Below are 23275 nucleotides of genomic sequence, written 5' to 3'. Positions count from 1 at the left end.
CCTAGTTTGAATGGACTGAGAGTGCAAGCTGTGGGCAGGTGGGTCATGGCCAGAGAAAGTGGGTAACTTGGTTGTGTCCTAGAAAGGAACATCTTCCCTGTGACACACCCCTTCAACTTACTGGTCACTATGGGATAAGCGCCTTTCCTCTATCCCACCCTTTGGCCATGATTCTTCACCTCTCCTTGGGCCCCATGTGATGAAACTGGCCAGTTATGGACTAAACTTCTAAAACTGTGAGCCCAAAATAAAACATTTCCTCCTCTAAATTGTTCTTGGCAGATATTTTGGTCATAACAATAAAAACCTGGCTAACACAGCTGTTTTATATACCTCAGGTAAATGAAATCATAGCATATTTGTCCTTTTGTGTCTGATTATGTCACTTACCATAATGTCTTCAAAGATCACTCACATTGTAGATTGTTTACTTACCCACTTATTCATTGATAGACTTTCAGATTATCTCTACATTTTGGCTATTGTGATTGATGCTGCTATTAATAATGGTGTTCACATGTCTGTTTCAGTCCCTGCTTTTAATTATTTTGGCTACATATTCTTCAGTGGATTTCATGATCACTTGTGTGCCTTTAATTGACTTTTGTCTTAGTGAATTTTCTATCACTCTAATGAAATATCTGAGATAGTTAACTAATAAAGGAAAAAGCATTTTGTAAGCTTTCAATCCATGATTACTAGCTTCAAGTTTTGGAAGTTTTAGTACGAGATTGGGTGATCCTATAATTTTGGTACTTCAGATTCTCTAGGGCACTGAATAGCAATGTCCAGAAGCACATGATGAAGCAAACTGCTCACCCTATAGCCAGAAAATAAGAGAGGTGTGTGTGTGGGGGAGAGAGAGAGAGAGAGAGAGAGAGAAAGGAAAAAAAAAACATGTTTCCACAATACTTTTTGTGGGCTTGTCTCCAATGAGGTAAGGACCTACCCTAGGCCCTAGGCCTCACCTCCTACAAGTCTCACCTGACTCCAGATGCTACCACCATGGTCATCCTCGACATATGGACCTGTTTTGGGCACCACAGAAACATTATATCAACAATTATGAATGTAAATTCAATTACTAAATACTTTCTGACAAACTGTTTTTAATCTTCAAAAAATTGCATATGTTAATTTTCTGAGTAAGAAAATTTCATGAAGTAGTTATAAATTCTTGAGAGCCATAAGAAAAGAGAATACTGGAGAATATCATATTTATATAGCTGCTACATGAAAAAAAATGTTTTGGGTCTTTCTAGAAATGGCATAAAATCCTTCTATAAGTATTTAGAATTGAAGTGGTTTTAGTTTCATAAACATAATTACATCCTTAATATTCATATCAGTTTACTACCACAGTATATTTTTCATACCTAAAGTCACAATATACAATAAATTAATAAGGGAAAATAAAAGCTTTCAGTATTCATAATATATTTAGTGACTCCTTTGCAAAGTTGAACCAGTGAGATATTTCTGGAATAGTGATATTTGCACAAGTTAAATATTGTAAAAATTGATAGATTCACCAATACTTATTGATCTTAATGTTCCCAAGAAGAAAAGTAAGAGGATATTAGGGAAATGCAAATTAAAACCACCCTCTCATCTTACTACAATTAGAATGGCTATTATCAAGAACACAAGCAATAATAGGTGTTGGTGTGGATGTGGAGAAAAAGGCACACTTGTACATTGCTAGTGGAGTTGCAAATTGGTGCAACCACTCTGGAAAGCAGTGTGGAGATGCCTCAGAAAACTTGGAATGGACCCACCTTTTGACCCAGTTATTCCACTCCTCAGTTTATACCCAGAAGACTTAAAATCAGCATACTACAGTAACACAGCCACGTCAATGTGTATAGCAGCTCAATTCATAATAGCTAGATTGTGGAACCAACCTAGATGCCCTTCAACAGATGAATAGATAAAGAACTGTGGTATATATACACAATGGAATATTATTAAGTCATAAAGAAGAATAATATTATGGCATTTGCAAGTAAGTGGATGGAATTGGAGAATATCATGATAAGTGAAATAAGCCAATCCCAAAAAACCAAAGGCCGAAAGTTTTCTCTGTTAAGTGGATGATGATACATAGTGGGGGTTGGGGGCAATGGGGGTAAGAGAAGAATAGAGGGACTTTGGATTACTTACAGGGAAATGAGAGGGGGGAAGGGGGAGGGGTAGAAGAGATTGTGAAAGGAGACAGACATCGCTACCCTATTTACATGTATGATTACACTAATGGTGTGAATCTACATCATGTACAACCACAGAAATTAAAAGTTGTACCCCATTTGTATATAATGAATCAAAATGCAGTCTGTAAAACTAAATTAAAAAATGTACCACTTAAGGAAATGAAAAGACAAGCTATAGACTGGGAGAAAATTTAGCAAATCATGTATCTTTTAAATGAACATGTCTCTGGAATATATGAAGAATTGTTATACTCAGTAAAAATAAGACAAACAATCCAACTACAAATGTACTGTGGGTTTGAAGCAGATACTTTACCAAAGATTAAAGGACTACAGTAAGCACAAGTAAGACTGTGGAGATCTATGGTTATTAGGGAATACCACAGCGAGCTATCAGTACATACTGACTAGACTGTCAATTAAAGAAATTTTAAGACAAACAATGCTGAATGAAGAAATGGAGTAACTTAAACTCTCATACATCACTGGTGACAGTGTGAAATGTTGTAGTCATTTATAAAGCAGCTCAGTGATTTCTTTAAGTTATACATATACTTAATATGTAACCCAGGATTCCACTTCTAGAAATCTACCCCAGAGCATCAAAAATATATGTGCACAAAAAGACTTCCAAATGCATGTTTATATCAACATTTTTCACAATAGCAAAAAAATTGGAAATATTTCCAAGTTCATCAAATGATGTCTACATAATCAAAATGTGGTACATCTATAGGATGCAATAGTATTCAGCAATAAACGGGTGTGACACACCAAAAAACATGCTAAACAAAATGAGCTAAACAAAAGGTCACATATTGTATGAATACCATGAACATGAAATTCCTAGGAATGTAAAAGTTATAGTGACAAGAAAAATCAAATGTTGTCTGCTGCTGTGAGAATAAGGATCTAATACAAAAAAGCACAAGAAAACTTTGAGGGTGACTGTAGCATTTTAAACTAGATGGTTGTGCAAAACCATATCAATTTACTAAAACTCACTGAAATGTCTGCATCCAATAAGTAAAACCTTCATACAATTTGGGGTTGTATGCTCTAATACCTTTAGATAATAATAATAAATGACATGAGGGAAGAAATGCTGGTAGACAGGCATTGTTTTCAACCTGCAAGTAATTGTATCCTGTCCTGTTGTTTTAAAGGTTATGAATGTGTAACTCCCAATACTACTTCCAGTTCTAAATTCTCAGTCGATAGAGGCTTGTGTATGGAATATCTCTATGACCATTACTAACCAAATGCCTCATAGTTATGTTCACTTAACATATTCAAGACTATACTTCTCTTTCCCCAAATTTGCCCTAGACTAATCTCTTTTAGGAAATGGCAAAGCCATGAGTCAAACATTGAAATTAGTCCTGAGCACTCTGTTTCCCTCACTGAAAGTGCTTCCACAGAAAGTCTGCCTCTAAAACATCATACATCCTTCACAAATCCATGCATTTTTCTCTATTTACAGTTTTTACTACCATAGCACACATCATACCAGTCCTATTCTTGGACTTGGATTTAAGAAACAATTTTCTACATTGGTTTCTTTATTTATGTTCTCCTATCCATTTCCTTGCCTACAATCTTTTATCCACTCGCCTTAAATGCTGCTGTAGCTTTCTGTTACTTATAAAGTCTTAACATCTTTGATCTTTTTTCCTTATGTGAATGGACGCTGCCCTCTTCTTCAGGCTACTCATAAGCTATTATTCCCTTTATCCTGCAGATTTTTCAGATTTTTTTTAAGGTGGTTGGAATTAAACCTCAAAGCATTCTACCTCTGAGCTACATCCTGTCCTTGTTGTTGTTGTTATTGTTTTTTGTTTGTTGAGTCAGGGTCTTGCTAAGGTTCCGAGACTGGTCTCCAAATTGTGATCCTCGTCCTTCAGCTGTTGGAAATAGAGGCATGTGCTACTGCACCTGGTTTTCCATGATTTTTTTTTTTTTTTTGGTATGTCAACTTTAGAGTAATTACAATAATTTTAAAACTTAGTTTCAAAATATGTTCTCATTTTATCTGTCAGATGTTTTATCTTACTCTTTAATTTTTAGGTGTTCACTTTTTGTGGTGGGAATATGACCATGCTGTAAATCATTATAGGGTATGCCTATAAGATTCCTACTTATTTATTTTGTATGTGAAGAGTTTTGGTGGATGAGGCATCTAGGTTTGGCCAACAGGGCATATACAAAAGAAGTGCTGAGAGAGTCCTTGGTAAAATTTTTCTCCACCCCAAAAAGAGAAGCAAGAAGAAAAATTATTCTTTTTCCCTGTCTCAAGTGCCATTAGGAAAAAAAAAAATAATGTTTTTAAATGTAGTAGTCATTTTGTAAGTATGATTCTTAGTCTAAAGATACAAAACAATACGGATTGCCTGGAGTTAGACCTAAGTGATCTTCGCTATGCTTTATCATATATTTGGGCCCTTGTCTTGGATAAATCAGTTGCATATACTTTTTAATCCTCTAACAGGTCAATTCAGATTTTTTATCATGGTAAGAGCATATAAGAGTTATAACATCAAGGACTAGAGCCAAGATTGACAAAGTCATTCCCACCAGATTCCTCTCACAAAGAAGCTCATAAAGTCAACCCAGTCTCAAGAGGAAGGGGAAAAGATGTTCGTGAGAAGTGTAGGAATATTATATCACAAGAAACAGAGACAGAAAAGAGTGGAATACAAGGGGCCATTTTTATAGTTGATCTACCAGCATTACTGCTATTCATGACTCTCCCCAGATCTTGACCCCACATTAGCAGCTGTGTGTCTTTTCTATTTCTAGACTATTTCCCTTGACCCTTCTCATAGAAATCTTTTGATAGTTTGAATGAATACAAAACTAAAGGTAGAGTCCATGTAATAAATGGAGTGAATTTTTATTTCCCCCATCAGTTTTAAGTGTTCAGGAGAGTTAGGTTTACTATTATTTGGGAAAAGTGATGAGAGGGAGAATAATCCAAATATCAATGTATTTTATCAGTCCTTATTGTATTGTGTATGTATAAAATTATTTGGACAAACTAGAAAAAATAAATCCTGTGTTATTCTACTTCTGGAACTTTGTTCATATTTTTACCTTTGTAGAAGGTGTATACAAAATTTCTACCTTGTGACATTTTTGCTGTCTTTCTTTGGCCATATCTAATATGGTTTTCCCAAAAAAATCTCTTTTGTATTTTTACTACATATGTTGGCTTCCCCTGGTGGGTTCCTCTAACAATCTCATAATCTCCACTTTGGAACCTGAAGTTCTTTTGTTTTCAGTCACTCAAATCTTGATTTTATGTCCCCATATGATTTTATGTCTTGTGAATATGTCTTTTTCTCTCATTTCTTTACTTACCATGATTTTTTATACATATATAGCATGTTATCAATTATTTCTTATCTTTAAAGCATGGTATAAATTCTGCCTTTTAATAGGCATCCAATTCAATCTTGAAGCTAATTGTAAGAGAAAATGCAATTTTTCTTTCTGCCTTATTGAGTTTGGTTCAGCTACTTATCACTTGAAGTCCCTGTGTAATTTCTAAACTAGCCGTTTACCTTTTGTAATTTTACAGACTACAACAATATTGCACAGGCACATGGATATAATAGCCAAGCTTGCTTTCTCTTAGCAATTGTTCAAAGCTTATTATATGTCCCTACTTCTGTTGGCTTTGTATCCTTCATTATATCTTATTTCCCATTATGCTACCTTCCAATCACCAGATTCCATTCCCTCTGGCTCAGTGCTGGGATCTCTTCCTTCCCAAACTCCCAGAACCTTCCAAGATAAACACCTTCAATTACAATTACTCCTCTCCTCCTCAACAGAGGCCCCTAACAATAAACAACTTACTCGTAGACAGTAGAAGAGCGAGTCTCAGGTGAGCTCAGTGTAACAAGGGTGTGGGAAGTGATGTAGCTTTAACTCTTTTTCCTCCCATTAGCCTCCTCATCCTGGAGGAGGAACCAGTTTGACACAGCTCCGGAAGAGGCCCTCCGCTGCAGTGTGTTGTGTAACCCAGAAGCGTTCCTCAGGATTGCATATGTACTATCGCACACAGCATAGACAGAAAAATAGACGAAACTCTACTATGATGTCAACGTAAGTGCATAAACACTTAAAACAGAACACAGATACCATAAAGGCTTGATTTGAGTATTTAAATAATAAAATTATACTGAAAAGTAGGCTTCAAATAGGCACGTTTACAAGAATAGGAGTTGGAGATAGGAGTTTCCAAATATATGCATACTTCCTATCACACAAAAAATGAAGTTGAAGTCAGGTGAAATGGTATATACCTATAATCCCAGCTACTCAGAGGCTGCAGCAGGAGAATCACAAGTTCAGAAAACAGTGAGGCCTTATCTCAAAATAAAAAAATAAAAAGTGCTGGGATGTAACGGTGCTACGTAGAGATACCACTGGGTTCACTCCTCAGTGTCACACATATGAAGATGAAATAGAAGTATATCAACTTCTATACTCTGTCTCTTCTTTCCCCACTTTCAGCATCCTATACCCTACATTCCGCACATTCTCCTGCATTCTATTCTTGAAGAGTCTTGAACTGAGGATGTACAAAGATCTATAGGTATATAATACAAATCTTGATTTTTTTTTCAAATATTTGTTTGGCACAACTGGAATTCAAACAAGTATCAAGAACTCCAATAAAAAATATTGCTATAACACAGAAGGCTTAGTATTTACTGAACAGAGAGCCCTCCTGTTCTTTTTTTTAGACAACTCTACGACAGCCAGTGTCTTACTCAATCTATCCTTAATTTGACTGCTTAGCTAAACTCTACATATTAGCATACTTCTTTATTACAAAAAGATAAGTATACATGTGTGTATATGCATATGTATATGTTTGTGTGTGACAGGGGGAGTAGTTTGGTGGCAAGAGTGAGATAAGAGGAAGAAAAAGAGAGAAGAATTTTAACAAAAATATAGACTAACAGATATAATTTAAAAAATTCATAAAACTGGGAAAAATAATAAAATTATATTGTAATATTATAAATAAATAAATAAAAATGTGTACTTTAAAATAACTGTTAAAACTGTTATCTCTCAATCTATCTCTCTGTTTTTCTTTGTTACACACGTAAGCACACACACACACACACACACAGACTCACAAACTTCCAGTCACGGGCCCGCAGTGGACATGGTCATTCTGAAATCTTGCTGAGAGGATTTTAAAGTTTCTTCAAAGTCTCTAATGATATCTTAATATCAGTACCTCTAGATCCCATGTTCTCCAGAGTTCTTGACTACAATCTCTATGAGGTTATTCTTTACCCTTTATTTTCCTCAAGAAAATCTGAGGCCGACATGGGTGAATGAAATCTCTATGGGGAATGGATTTACTATATCTTTTCCAACCTTTCTTCTACCTGTAAAATACTGGAGGACCAAGATCGTTTTAAATCACAAATCATCATAGTTCATTTTAATTCACAGTGGTGGCTCTACTAGCATTATAATGATCTAAAACTACAACTGACTTTCAAAAAAACTAACTTTATTATAATCAGCTCAATGTGTCTGTAGTTACATGCATGATCCTTCTCCATGTTTAAATCTATCACTAGGTTCAATGATGAGTTCACTGCATTGTTAGACTTTCATGTAAGAGGTAAATCCTTAGGCCTCTCTGAACTCTGCTGCCTATTTGAAGAAAGTTATTTGGTGTTTCTTATTTAGTTAATTGGTTTCCATGAGGATAAGTAGATTCATTCTTGATTTTGTCTGTTTTTGTTTTTACTTGTTTTTGGTGATGCTGGGGATTTAACCTAAGATCTTACCCATGACAATCAAGCTCTTTAACTTTGAGCTACACCCCCAGAACTTGATTTTGTCTTAATCTAAGGTTGAGCGTAATTGGACTTTGTCACTCAAAATATTTTTTAATTTACCTGCAAGACCTGGTATTTCTGGAATTTTCTGTTTTTTTTTTGTTTTGTTTTTGTTTTTGTTTTTTTTTTTAAAAAGAACTGCTTAACTGAGAAACACTTATATGAGCTCCTCTTTTCTTGGAGTGTTTCATGTAGCTGAGGTGTAAATGTAGCTAACCATTGTTAAGGAAGGGTACAGATTCTAGAAATGTGCATAGTAGCCTATTTGCTTAGTCAGTTGCCTTTCAAGTACTTGTCGATAATAATTTTACCAAATGGTTTGTCACTGGGTTTCACTCAACCATTAATAACAAATTCCTTGTTGCCTAAAACCTGACCCCAGCAACCAAAGCCACACTATTTAATGAAAGTTTTCTATTTCTAGGTAATGATTACTTTATGAGGTGACTTTTACTGGGTTAATCCGTGGTACTTAAGATCCTGAAAATCTCAGTATCAGTGGTAGGGAAGAAACAAAGATTTACTCATATTCTCCTGTGTTATTAGTTACAAGTAGGTTACTGCTCTGATCCATGTTCTCCTTAATCTAGAGATAGGGTAAAGAGTCAGTTCATTCTGAATACATATGGCCTCATGGCAGGAAGAAAAGACCTGTAGGAGAATCAATATATGGCTCTTCCACCTTTTAGTCATAGTTTGCAGATGTTTATCTCATTTTCCATTTGCTCAAAGATTGTGTCCCCAAAAGTCATATGCTGAAGTCCTGACATCCAATGTGATTAAATTTGGAGACTGGGTCCTTAATGATGCCTTTAAGATTTAAAAAACATCCTATAAGTGGAGCCCTAATCCAGTATGACTAGTATCTTCATTAGCAAAAAGAGAAAAAACAGGGATGTGGTCATACAAAGAAAAGGTCATCTGAGTTCACAGAGGTTAATACTATCTAAGGGGATGGGCCTCAGGAGAAACCAAACCTACTGACACTTTAATCTTATTCTTCCATCCTCAAGAACTCTAGGAGATAAATGTCTGTTGTTGCAGTCTTCTAGTTTATAGTGCTTTGTTATGGCAACCCGAGTAGACTAATATACCAAAACACATGTTCAGATCTGACAGCAGCCCTGTGGGGAAGCATATTACTACCTCAGCCAGGCAACAGATGTTAGTAAGGTATATGTGAACCACTTTGAAGAAAATAGCAATAATTTTTGGAAAATTAGCTCACATGGGTATTTTGCTGATGAATAGGAAACAGATAAAAAAATTTTAAACTGGAATGGTTTTTATTTGACCTAATATTTTCATTGTGATTAACCTTTATTATCCAAAATAGAATAACATATTTCCATGTCCTTTGAATTTGTGAACTTTATAATGTAGTAAAAGAAAGTTGAAATAGACGAAAAGGCACTTTAAGAAACTGAAAAATGTATGATGATTGAAAAGCAAAATTATTTAATACATTTTCAATCTGTATTTTTTCAATCTGTATTTAATGATGGAAATTACAAATACAAATGTAAATTGCATCTGTGCACTCATGGATGATAACTCTAATGTCGGATTTTATGAAATATTCCCTTTTTAATAATTAAGCATTAGGTCATATAAGTTGACATGCATATAGAGATATTAATAAGTCTTAGTTTCTATCCTTTATGAAATGTTTAATCTTGAGGGAGAGACAGAGCTGGAAAAAATACCTTCAATTAAAAACATTGAATAATGGAAGAATTAAGGGATAGGTGAGATAGCATATTTCCAGAAATGATAGAAATAGGTTTTCAAAAAGATAAAAAGTAAAAAATAACGGAAACTAAAATAAATTCCAAGACTTATTTTTCATGAATTTAAGAATTAGTAACAAGTTGTTATTAACTACTTCGCTGCTTTAAACTGTTTCACATTATTTAATTCAGCCCCCAAAATACTTAAGAGGGTGAGTGGTAATTCATTCTCTCCAACCTCAAAATGGTACGACTTCATTCTTTTCTCTTACCTTAATTGCATCATGTGGTATTGTGACATTGGCTGCTTTAAAGCAGGAGGCATGAAGGGGCGACAGAAGTCTCCAGTCACATAGTCTGAACCACCATATGAAGATGTGGTTGTCAATCTGACCATGCCCCTTTGCTGTTTCAACATTTGAGTGTAACATTAAGAGCTGTGGTTTTCAGCCCAGTGATATAAACAGAAATGGATGACTTCATGAAACTACTTCAGCATCTACTGTTTCTCCTACTGAGCCTCAGTGTTTATCTAGTGTCCATGCTAAACCAGATTTTTTTTAAATTTATTTATTTATTTATTTTTTTAGAAAAGATGTCCATAGCTAAAGTGTATCTGAAAAGCCTCCATGAAATGTTTGAGCTTAACATATAGAGTGTTTGTCCTTATATCAGTCTAAAATAACCTTGGAACATTCTTTCAATTTCATTAAAAATGTTACCTTTGCCTGACGCTTTCTTCCACCTGTGATATACACACTTTTCATTATAACACTTGCTATCACACTTTCCTATGTTCATTTACTTGAAAAGTCACAACCAACCATGGAACAGAGACACAGGGAAAACGAAGTCAAATTTACTACTTGGGAAAGTACCTCATTGATAAGAAAAATGTCTGGATAATAAGTAATAAGCAGATGTCCCTCCCACAGCCAATTCTCCACTCATTGGGAGCAATTGAAACTGGATTAAATTTTGACACATAAGAGATCTAAAATTTTAGGAGCTCAGCTTTATCTTCACTATCCCTTGTCCTCTACCAGACCTTGGCCCAAATAGTTAGAAGCTTAGGCCTTGATCTGGGTGGTATTTTATAACTTCAAAGCAGAGGAATTCACAGATGGAAAACTGAGTCTCAAAGAAGTCTGGAAAATGTGGTGTTAGAAAAGAGGAACCCTTAAAATATCAATTGATCTTTCCTCCTATCTCTGAATTGAATGGCCCTTAAATTATCTTATATTTCTCTACATTTCACAAGAAATAAAATTCTATGGGTTGCATGGTCCTCTGACTAAAAATCCCATTAGAAATCTGCAGACAGAAATCTCTCCTTCATGTCTCTCATTTTAAGCCTCAGCTATTTCTAGCTTCAGTGGAGATGGCAAACAGCTGTTCATCTTCCTTAAGTTCATCATATATTTGACAACGACTCTATTAAACAATCCTGCCAGTCTCTACCTTGAGCCAATATCCGATTATATTTTATTATTATTTTAGGTTGGCATTTATCTTATGCAATTAGCCTCTTTTTCATATTAATGTGTGTCATTTTACAAGGTGTTTTGTAGGTCATGATGTAAGTCAGTGCAACATAAAGATAAATTGCTAGGAGTGAGAAAAAAATAATGAAAGTGGGATTGACGAATAGGGAAAGAAAATGGTCAGGTCATCTAAGAAGCCAAGAAATTGAGATAACATATTCACTGTCTCCCCCCTCTCCCCGCATTCATGAATCCATAAAGTAGTCCCATTAAACAATATCCTTACTAATGTGTGGCAAAAAAAAACTTGGAAGAATATTTTACTTTCCCTAATTACCAACCTTTCCCTGGCAACCATCTACTACTAGTAGTACTAATAAAGAGCTTGATTTGTTTCTCCTACAGATAGCTGAATTTAGCTAAATTAAAAGCAAAGCATTATTGACTTTAGCTTCAGAAGATAAAGATCCAAAAGCTGACTCAAGTAGTGATTTAACCAGAAAGTGATTAAATTTTGTGGATATGTATGATGGGTTCTGTGTCTGAAAGATTTTTATATTGACTCTTCTTATGGACCTTGTTCTAAAAGCTCTCTGTATAAATCTCTAACAGTAATCTAAAGCAATGGCTAATGGAGATACTACTTTTATAGCTCAAGGGTAAAATGTTTGTTTAAGAAATAGGTGTGCTATACTTCCCTGAGACTCTTTTTCCATAATTAATGAGTTGATTAATTGTATGTGCACTATGAACGATGGTGTCTGGATAATGATTACTGACCCGTATGCAGCTCCCAAACCACAGAGAACTTCAAAAATTCAATTACAAGGTCCAGATGCTGTATATTGCATATGTAAACTGTTTCAGGAAGGAAGATTGCATATTAATAACAGTCTATGTGGGTTATCTCAGCAGCCTAGTGACTATTTTGCAAAAATAGTTTTTTGGGAAAGCAAATGATATACAGAAACTAGATCTTTTCAAGTTTATCTCATCCTTAAGGCACATTACACCTTTACTTGTATCATTATTAGTATTTTAATTTTGATTATTAAAATCTTTAATTTTTTCTGAGATTACTGATTTGATTAATGTTTTCTAAGACAAAAAAAAAATCTCAATCCAAGCATTGTTAATATCCTAGGAACATTTTGTCATTTTTACATGTCCAAATTGATTCCCTTTTGATTCCATAGATTATGGAATAACACTTGACATATGCAGAAAATGCAAAAACTACCCTTTGTTAGACAAGGAGTAACAATAACATCCATATCTAGCAGTAGAAATGTGTAAATTTTTTTTTATCATTGAAATTTAGTAAGATTTACTACCCATAATTATTCATTCAGTTTCATACTTTGCCCCAAATGTATTTACTTGGACCTCCTAAGAGAGAGAATGAGAATTAAGTATGTCGGATACCAGGTAAAACAAAAACAAGCATGTCCTTCCTACACTCAGGAGAGAGTTACCTAAGTGGGAAGATTGTTAAAAATGCAGAATCCAGGAGCCTATTCATAGTTTTTATTAAACTATAATGAATAAAACCTGGGAATAACTTTATTGTCAGTCTGGTGGTTTTGATATCATAGTCCCTTAAACATATGTTGAGATGTACTTGTCCAAACAGAGGAGATAGATCTAACTCAGACCCAGCCAACCCTCCTCATCTGGTTACTGAGGAAGACACACATGAGGAACAACTACCAAAGACAATTTCTTCCTTCTTTTTAATCCCTCTTTTTTTCTATTTTACTGAATATCTTATTTTCTTCCTTTTAGTGGTTTGCTGTTTTTAACCAAGAAACAGAATATTTAGGTATTCCAGTGTTCACCAACTGAATCAAACAGATGAAACAAAGATCTGACATTTCCATTTTATCCCTTTTTTTTTTTCCATTTTTAATTTTTCTTAATCTCTAGATGGAGAAACACTGGTCTTGGAAATGAGCCTGGCTTTGACTGTATATAGTGACAGAACTATGAAATCAGTTAAATTCGTTAAGCCTGGATTTTTTTTTTTAAATCTGAATAATGGTGTTTTTGCTAGAGGCTTTATAAGACTCTTCTAGATCTAATATTTTAGCATTTCCTTTAGTTTCATTTCAGCTTTATTCAATTCCATCTTGACACAAGTTTCTTTATGGGGATCGCTTTAAGAAAATATGTTGAGATTTTTTTAAAAAATCTTGATCTTTGATATTTTCTACATTGATGATCCATTTTAAAAAATAATTTCCTCTTATCTATCATCACTCCTTCCTTACATCTTGAAACCTGCCTAGACTGGGAAATATATTAAAGTCTAATTATTTTCTATTTCTTATTTGCGGTCAACCTTTTTCTATAGTCCAGAAAAATTAATAACAAATAAAGTACTTTTTATTAATTATTTCACATTCTATTTATATGGTTTCTGATATTTTTCTTTCACTTGAGAAGATAGTTCTCAATATATACAACTTTAGAAGACAGAATATTACCACAAAGAATGAGGAGATGAAAATAATGTACTCAGGAAAAGCTGAGAAAAAAGTCAACCAGCAAGTAAAACTCTTTTAAAAGGGACAGAGCCAGGGGAATTACAGATTCTCTTCTTAAATATAAGGTGACAAGAACTCATGATTGGATAAATATGATATTAGGTATGATAATTTGAAGACATCAATGTAGAAGAATAAGAATTAAGACAATCCTAAAAAAATTTGGTATAATTCCAGGATCCTTTTAGAACTTGAATAAAATAGAAGAAATGTCAATAGGTAGCAATAGCAAGGGAAAATGGAAAAAACATGTACATCTGTCCCACTATTTCAAAAGATCCTCTGAAAACATCTGACTTCCAGAATGCTCTTATCTCCACAGATCCTAGGCCTCCAGAAGTCCTGAGTCTGATATGACACCATCAACAAATGAATCTTCTTTGTATAACTAGGATGTTTTTTAGCTATTGAAACAGAAGGAGATTCCAAAATGCAGTATGAGTGTTCAATAAATGAATTTATTTATAACTAATAATCAGCACAACCACACCAGTAAATATTTTACAGGAATGAATTGCTATTCATCCATAGTGTGTAAATGACTCTTCCAAAACTACTTTAATTAATGTCATGTTATCTTGTTTTTTTCCTTCTCCATCTGTCTCAAAACCCTCCTGACTCCATTTCTCAGAAATTGCTTTTATCTGCTCTTATTTCCTTTCAGTATATGATAGTCTTTGTTCATTGATTCAATTTTCCTAAAATATACTTGTTCTAATTAATTTTGCCTAAATTGACATTAGGAGCATTGGGGAAATTAATAGGGACCTTGCATAATAATCTTTCATAATACTATGAAAGGTAATCAGCTTTACCATTTTTATAAATGCCTTTGGTCACTTTAAAGCAGGTGGAAATAAGCTTTGCCATTGAAGGGGCTCACCTGAATGATAACCAAAAATGAAAGAAAATTAGTTCTGATATAGGATCCAAACACAATTAAGTGTTTTAACTCATGCATATAATAATCGCTTTGTCTCAATCAACTGCAACTCTCTGTGTTGCACAATGAATTTCCTTCTTTCAATTATTTCCCAAGAAGCATTCTATTTTTGGCATATAATATTGATTTCTTTAAACAAAAATTCATGAAGGTACATTCTAAGCATGCTTAAGACTTTAGATTTACTTACAATTTCAGAAGAAAGACTGTTAATTTTGACTGACTTCAAGAGAAAATTTAAACCAACTAACATTCACTAAATTGTCATATAAATAAAAGAATGCATATGCCTATATTTATGCATTTTTTTTTCTTTTTTCAAGTAATGAAAGTAAATGAACTATATAGCAATATAACTATGTTGTAGATAATAAAAAGTGAATATAGAATATTTGAACTATGTATACAAAAGTACAGACTATATATGGGTCTATAGTTGGTCCTCCATATCTAAGCGGTTAACATACACATGTGCAGATTTCTTTTTCTTATAATAATTTATTGTGATACATTAAAACAAGTATTTGCATAGGATTTATATTGTATTTTTATTATTATTTTAAGTATTTTAGAGAAGAATTGAAATACAAAGGAAGATATGTGTAAGTCATATGCAAATTCTATGCATTGTATACAAGGGTGTTGAGCTTCTTTGGATTTGTTAAACATAGAAGTTCTTAGAAAAAATTAACTGCAGATACAACGGCAATGATTATAATTAAAAGTGTTTAATATGAGTATTTGTTCATATAATACATGTTTCCTGAAATCCTTCATAGAAAATGGTTTTCTCTTAAATGTGCTGCTATGCTTAACTTGTATATTTCTTTTTGAAGCACTCTCACAGTATTCTGTGTTGCTTGTTTACTGAGTACATTTTGCATTTTCATTCTTTTATCTCCACACCTAGCCTAGTATTTGGACACAGAGATAGTGTCTTTATTAATGCACATGAAATGAATGAGTGAGAGGCATATATATGTAAGATCACAGTGGCTCCTTGCACAGTAATGTTCCACTTCAACAACAACACCTTGTGTGTAGTAATTGTTATTTCTTACACTTTTACTTGCAATGGAGTAACTACTCTAGAATTCTATATCATCAGTGACTAAGTTATCTGTTCTGCCTCTTCATGTGGATACATGAACACCACCTCTTATGTATCACTGTAGAGGAAGAATGAAAACATGTTGATACAGTTTTCCTTAGCAAGTCGTATGTGCATTTGTTAAAGCAATTATAGGTGAAATTTTACTTTTAAATCTGTTACATATGTCATGATTCCTTTGATGGGCCTACTGCATCTCAAACTTATCATTGGCTCCTTTTTTTTAATCACAAAATTTTGTTATCACAAAAACATTGTTATTTGCCAATACCGAAATCAGATTGTTAAATGATTTTTCTTGGAGTTCACACATGATTAGCTTCAATCTGTATTGCTTATTATCAATCTTAACTACGACCAGATAAGACCTATCATATTAGATCCTCCACAGTAGCATAATGTTGGCTTTAACAGGTTATAACTTTAAATGGTTAAGGATATTTTATAATCTTTTGACTTATCTGTAATTTTTTTTGTTTATCATTTCAATCTTATCTCATGTATGGTAAAATGCCTTTTAATCATTTTGAGTCAGTTCACTATTTGTGACTGTTGTATAAAAATTAAAAAAATCTAATTTTTTTTCCCATTTCTAAATAGGTTATTCCCTTCCAGGAGAAGTGTAATAAAGCATTTTTCATTGAAAATCAATTTTTCAAAACTTTTATCTCTACACTTACAATTATATCTATGAGACCTTTATATTAGTATATTATATTATAGTTATGTACATCAGAACGTAACTATCAAACCTCATGTAGAAAACATTTTGGAATTGAAAGCATGCCCAATGGAAAACTGAAGCAGCAGTTAAAGGGGTGGGCACTCCGAATTAAATTCTTCTTTATGAATTAAAGAAGATTTACTAGGAATGTATGAGTAACCTTATATCCATATTTACATCAACCCATTGTTACATTATGAAATCATGACTGACTCTAACAGAATGAGACAGACATCATTACCCTTTATACCTGTATGATTACATGAATGGTATAAATCTCTATCGTGCACAATCATAGAAACAAAAAATGTACCCCATTTGTGTACAATGAATCAAAATGCAGTCTGTAAAAATAATACAATAGAAAAAAAAAGAAGCAGAAAAAATTAAAAAAAAAAAAAGATAGGAATAATTCTGAAAAGTAGTTTTTGTTGGTCATTTATATTCATTTAGACTTGAGATCCTTAGTGCAGTGGTCATAGCTATATCAGTTACATAGTCCAGTAACTATTGTTGCTTTAAGTATGAGGCATTGGCCAAGATTTTTAGGAACATTCAAGGATTATTAGAATATAAGTAGAAATAAGGAAGTTGGGGAATTGGGATTAGTGAGAAATGTTATACAGTATTATTTTTAATATATATTAGATATTTATTCAATCTTTAGTGGTAAATTCATATTCTCTTGGAGTTAATTTGTACATAAAGCTATTTTCAGTTAATTACTACAGAACTCCACATGCCACATCATGTATTTCATTATAACTATTGAAAAATGTTTTTTTACACTTTATCTTCTTTTATCTCTTGTTATTTTTTATGGAATTCCTTGAATGAAGCAACCAGATTGTAGACATTTATATGACTAGTTTCTATCTTGTTACCTATACAAATAGTCACTACATAAACATTTCTTGAGCTAAACTAAATAGAGTTAACTGCAAAGTTTAATTAGAATTTTTTTTTAAAAATGCTTCAGTCATAATAATTTCTTCTCTTTATTATCTAGGCAACACACAAAAATAGAAATTTTCTATTATTTTAACCAGGCTATTTATCATTAATGTGAACGTAACAAACAATTCTAAATAAAGAAAGGATTATATACTTATCTCAGAAAAATAGATATGGAACTAGTTGGGTTATTAATATGCTTTAATCTCCAACCTAGATATTTGTTTGTTTTCTTCAAGCAGGTAAGACAGTGTATATGTGACCAACTTTAGAAATCTTAATATTTAATTTCAAAAGAATAGATATCTCTAAAAAGCTATCTCTCTTTCAGTTTTTCTGTTTCATCACCTAAATGTCTTCTTCATTGTTTGTATTTGTCTGTGAGCTCTTGGCAACTATTTATCATATGCTATACAGAGTCATCTAGCTTCAAGTCTCTGCATCTCAATTTCCTGTGATAACATAAATTTAATAATAAATATTAAAGCACTTAATGCTAGTCCATACTATATACTGAATATTACCTTTTTATTTTTATTTTCATTCCCAGTAGAACTACTCTCACTAGGGTTCTAAATAAAATGATATAAAGGATAAAAGTTCCATTTATCCATGTTATGATAATTAGAATTGTCAATATATTATTTTCAGAAAATTAAAAGATGATTCTGACATATAGTAGCACATTTATGTTAGATATAACTCACTAATTAATGAAACCAGAAAAAAGAAAAAATCTTGTTCAAAATCTCTCTTTTGGAACAGGCATTATAAGAACACTTTGGGGGTAAAATGTTAAAATAAGAATAATAGGTATAATACAAACCTGGTTAATGACCTACAGAGCAATAAATTAATTCAGAAGGTTCTTTTCTATAAAGTGAAATTTACAAGTTCACATGTAATTTCACATAACAAAACTTATATATGTATAATTGCTCTGTGGGTGTGTTTATAAGCCAATGTTCCAAGACTGTATTTCAAGTTCTCCATGCTTTCTATGCATTTTTTCCTAAACTTGTAATTATTTTTTAGCAGAGTCAATAAACTTCTAAACTGAGGCTGATAGATACTGAGTCTCCCTTTTCCCCCTAACATCTATGTGGAGTAGACTACAACTACATTAACCAAAGGAAAATACTACTATGGTGTTTGTTTCTCAGGAAGGTGAATCATATATATATATATATGATTTGAGACATATATATATGTATACATATATATATGTCTCAAATTAAGGGGAAAACAGAAACTGCAATCAAAATGTAGGAAAACTTCATAAAAACGTTTTCTCAGGAATTTTGCAAAAGACTGTGGAGGAAAGTGGTATAAGCAATTAGGCACTACAATATACGGACAATGTGAATTTATAGTAGTTATAGTCATATAAGTAATCTAGAAGACAAAAACTAAAATGCCTTTACTAGAGACTGGGAACTGATGATGGAGCAAGGAGAAGTTGCCAGTTTCACACGCGAATTGCTTTAATCTTATTGTTGCATCTAGTGACTGGCTTCTGGGAGCCATGTTAGTCAAGGTCAAAAGCTTAGGCTACTCCAAAATTGCAGATGTCTGCATCTGGAAGATGTTATGTATGTAAATCAAGCCATCTTACACAGTTATTTCAATAAATACGTGTGAATGCATCTACCAATGTAAAGACATATTGACCAATTTATTTGTTAATTGTTTCTAGGTCTTAGGTATTATGGTACTAAATTTTAAGATTTAGTTACATATTTCTTCTGCATTCCTGCATCTAGAAAAAAAGAGAAAATATATGCAAAACTGAAATAAGGTATCTTAAAATGAACAGTAAAAGGACGTACTCAAATTTGATGTATTACCGGACTGCTATGTCATATCTACTATAGTTGAACGTCCTTGTATGCTTCATTGCCTACATGGTACGAAAATTAGAGGTGACAGTTTAGAATATTTTAAATCTTAAAAGATTTAAATAGAAGTAAATTCTTTATATCAAGCAGGGAATTCTAAATCCATAGTGTTGGGTTAACAAATACAAGAGAGAAAATTCCTAAGCACGTTAGGAAAAGAGGGAGCTTAGGTCCAACAGTTGTGCTATTAGGATACTTTAATCATGAAAGCAAATTTTAAGTGGAAGAGTAATGATTATTTCAATGTGAAAGGTATACCAGAAAGTACAAGGAATTCTTTTTAAGCATATCTCAGACCTTTAGCTCTTCTATTACAAGATCTGACTTAGAAATGGCAAACTGTAGATTTCATTGTAATATTGCTACTGCTTTCCTTCCCTCAAGGCTTTCCTTACAGTTTTTATTGTTTTGACAATTTTCACTGTATATAGTTAAGTAAGCATTTAGGGGATTTTCACTTGGGTAATTCATTCTTATAGTCAGACTCAGTTATGTGTGTAGGATTGTCTATCTATTCTGACATTATCAGAAATGAAGAAATGTTTTTATTAGCCAGAGGCTAAGCTTCATAAAATCTTGTTTCTAATACATTGTGAGTCACTTGCATTTCCTAACTACTTTTAACTTAAACTACTGTACTGTTTGGTGACATATTTCATGTAAAAAAAAATCATCCATCTTATGATTAAATTACAAGATTGCTATAAAGAAGAGCAGAAAATTAATGTGCAGAGGGTCTGTTGGAATGTCTGTTTGTGACAAGGCTATTTCTATGGCAATAGTGATTTTACAGGTTGAAAAATAAAGCACTACAATCCTTTCCAATGGAGGGCAATTTTAAAAGTAAATCTCTTAATACCATTAGATGAAAAATTAATTTTGAATATTAAAAATTAGATCTGGAAAAACTATAGAATGTTAGAGAGGAGATTTTAAAAATCATTGAGGCTACTACATAATTTTATTTAATAATTTATGTTAGAGTGAATATACACTTAAGTAGAAACAGTTATAGCACATTTCCTAAGGTAGAAATAAGATACAAGTGGGAAATTCTAACTTGGTACAAATAATCTGAGAAAACTGTTCATGAATTTTAACATGCAGCCTTATAATTTTTAAAGAAAAATATTAAAAAGAATAGAGCAACCTTCACTTATCTTGAGTTTTCTTTTGATGTCCTTGATTTTTTAAGACTTTTTTTAGTTGCTTTCAGCTCTATATAATTTTCCTTTCACAATATTTCATGTTTTAAAATATATTGCTGACTGTCTTTCATTGATGGTAATATATACCTAAAGATACTCAGTGACCTTAAATGATACATTGTGATTGGTGGACTAAGGCAATAATACAAGTCTAATTCCCAGCTCCAAATTCCTCCTTCAGACAATATTGAGCATGATATTAAGAATTTGAGAGAGTAGCTGAATTAAAAAAAAAAAAAAAAAAGAAGATGTGGAGATCAGGCAGGACTGAATGTTATAATATCACAATTGAGAGTGTTTGAGGGATACAGAAGTAAATTGACCTTTTATTATTACATTTCCTGATGTTTAACAGTAATGTATTTACTGTCAAATACATTTACATACCAAGGTTTTGAGTGACTATTATTTTGGTTTGGGGTTGACTATTAATTTGCTTATCCTGAATTAGTTTCACTAATCAACTTGTATTATACACAAAATACTGAAAATTTTGTTTTAAAAAAATATCAAAGGAGTCTAGCAGGTGACTGGTATTTCAAAAGAAAGTTTAGCAGAAAAGTTCTGAGTTAAAGAGTGATTCCTCGTAATTGGAAGAAAATCTAATAAAGTTTATTGTGACTGCACAGAGTATATGGACATGGAAAGAAGACACACCAGATGGACCTCAAACAGAAAACTAAAGTGGCAGGTTTTTGTTCCTTCTTCCTGTACTGAACATGTACAGAAATTTTCATGTAATTTTTCTCTAAACAATTAAATATTTACATAAAATTTATATTGTACCAGGTGTTTTAAGTAATCTGTAAATGATTTAAAATATACAGAATACTGAGGGATGTGTGTAGATTATATGTAAATACTAAATAAACCATTTTATATAAGGCATATGAGTGTCTGCAGATTTTGTATCTGTTGGGATTCTGGAACTAATTTCCTGTGAATAGTAAGGGTTTACTCAATTATTATTTTAGTCAATGATGTAATATATAAAATCATTTATCAAATTGTTTAAAATATATTAAATACCAAGACATCTCAAGAAAACTACAGACCAACATCCCTGATGAGCATAGATGCAAAGTTCTAAATAAAATATTAGTAATCTGCATTCAAAAACACATTAAGAAAATTGTACACCAAGAACAAGTTGGTTTCATCCCAGCAATGAAAGATTGGTTCAATGTATACAAATCAATAAATGCGAAGTATCACACAAATATGATTAAGGACAAAAATCACATGATCATCTCAGTAGACACAGAGAAAGCCTTTGAAAACATCCAGCACCCATTCATGTTAAAAACACTGAAAAAACTAGGAATAGAGGAAACTTACCTCACTATCATAAAGGCCATATATGACAAATGAATGGAGAAAAACTGAAAGCATTTCCTCTAAAATCAGAAACAAGTCAAAAATATCCACTCTCAAAAAAAAAAAAAAAAGAAAAGAAAAGAAAAAAGAAACCAAAAAAAACAAAACTCCACTCTCACCACTCCTGCTCTCATTAACAATTAGTATTTTATTCTGGTGTGTTATGCTTTTGGAAAGTGAATGCTATAAAAGTTTATTTCTTTTCTTGGATTTTTCCTTGAGGAATACCATATTTTTAAATGTCAGAGAAAATTAGGTGACCTCAATCAATCCTCAAATCCTACTAGTTGTCCAATGACTCAGTTCTAACCAGCATATTTCACCTCACTAGTCCTAAGTAAGTGATCCAGATGTAGACAATGTCCTGTTCTAGCTTAACATTTAATTCAAGGTGTATCCTATGTGAGAGAAAATTTTACTCACATCATTTTACTTTCTGACTCTAAAGCTAACTGTAATTCTAGATGTTTTAGTTACATATAATGGTGTTCTTAAAGTATCTAATATTAATTTGTGAAATCCAACTCTCAAATTTTCAGGAATTTTGTGAGGTAGTTGTTAAACAGCAATTACTACATATACAATATATTCATTTTTAATTGAATTATACTAAAAGTAAAATTAGATTCTAAATATGTGTCACTTTCTAATTAATTTCATTACTTTTCACTTTATTATTTATGTCTAAGTTTCGTACTGTGATAACACTGTATATGGTGAGTTACTGTGCATTATTCTCAATTTCCTATTTAATGACCTCAGGTTGATTCTGTCATAAAAGGTGATTACACCATGGATACAATAAAACAATGAAAATCAAGGTTTGATTTTAGGTTTTATTGATTCTATAGTCAATTAAATGATGGGAAATATGTTAATAAATAAGACTATTCTCAAAATTATGTGGCATCTGGTCCCCAACATATTAAAGACATTATTGGAGCATTTAAAAATTATGTCAATAAGAAAAGTGACTGTTTGTGTCATTGGTAAATAAGCAAATGTCCAATATAAGTCTTTTTAATTTCACTTTCATTTCACACAGTAACATAAATTAAAAGAGCAATTAACATTCATGTTTTCACTATACTCATTCTTTGATTGCAACCAATTAGCTATCAATTTAAGAGCTTGACAAAAGTTAACAGAAGTGTTTTCCGAAATCAGAAGTGTCTCTGTGGAACTTAAAATAAAGTCCACATATATTTTATCAT

Source organism: Sciurus carolinensis, chromosome 10 (genome assembly GCF_902686445.1).
Source record: "Sciurus carolinensis chromosome 10, mSciCar1.2, whole genome shotgun sequence".
Taxonomy (NCBI): domain Eukaryota; kingdom Metazoa; phylum Chordata; class Mammalia; order Rodentia; family Sciuridae; genus Sciurus; species Sciurus carolinensis.
This window is presented reverse-complemented; position numbering follows the sequence as displayed.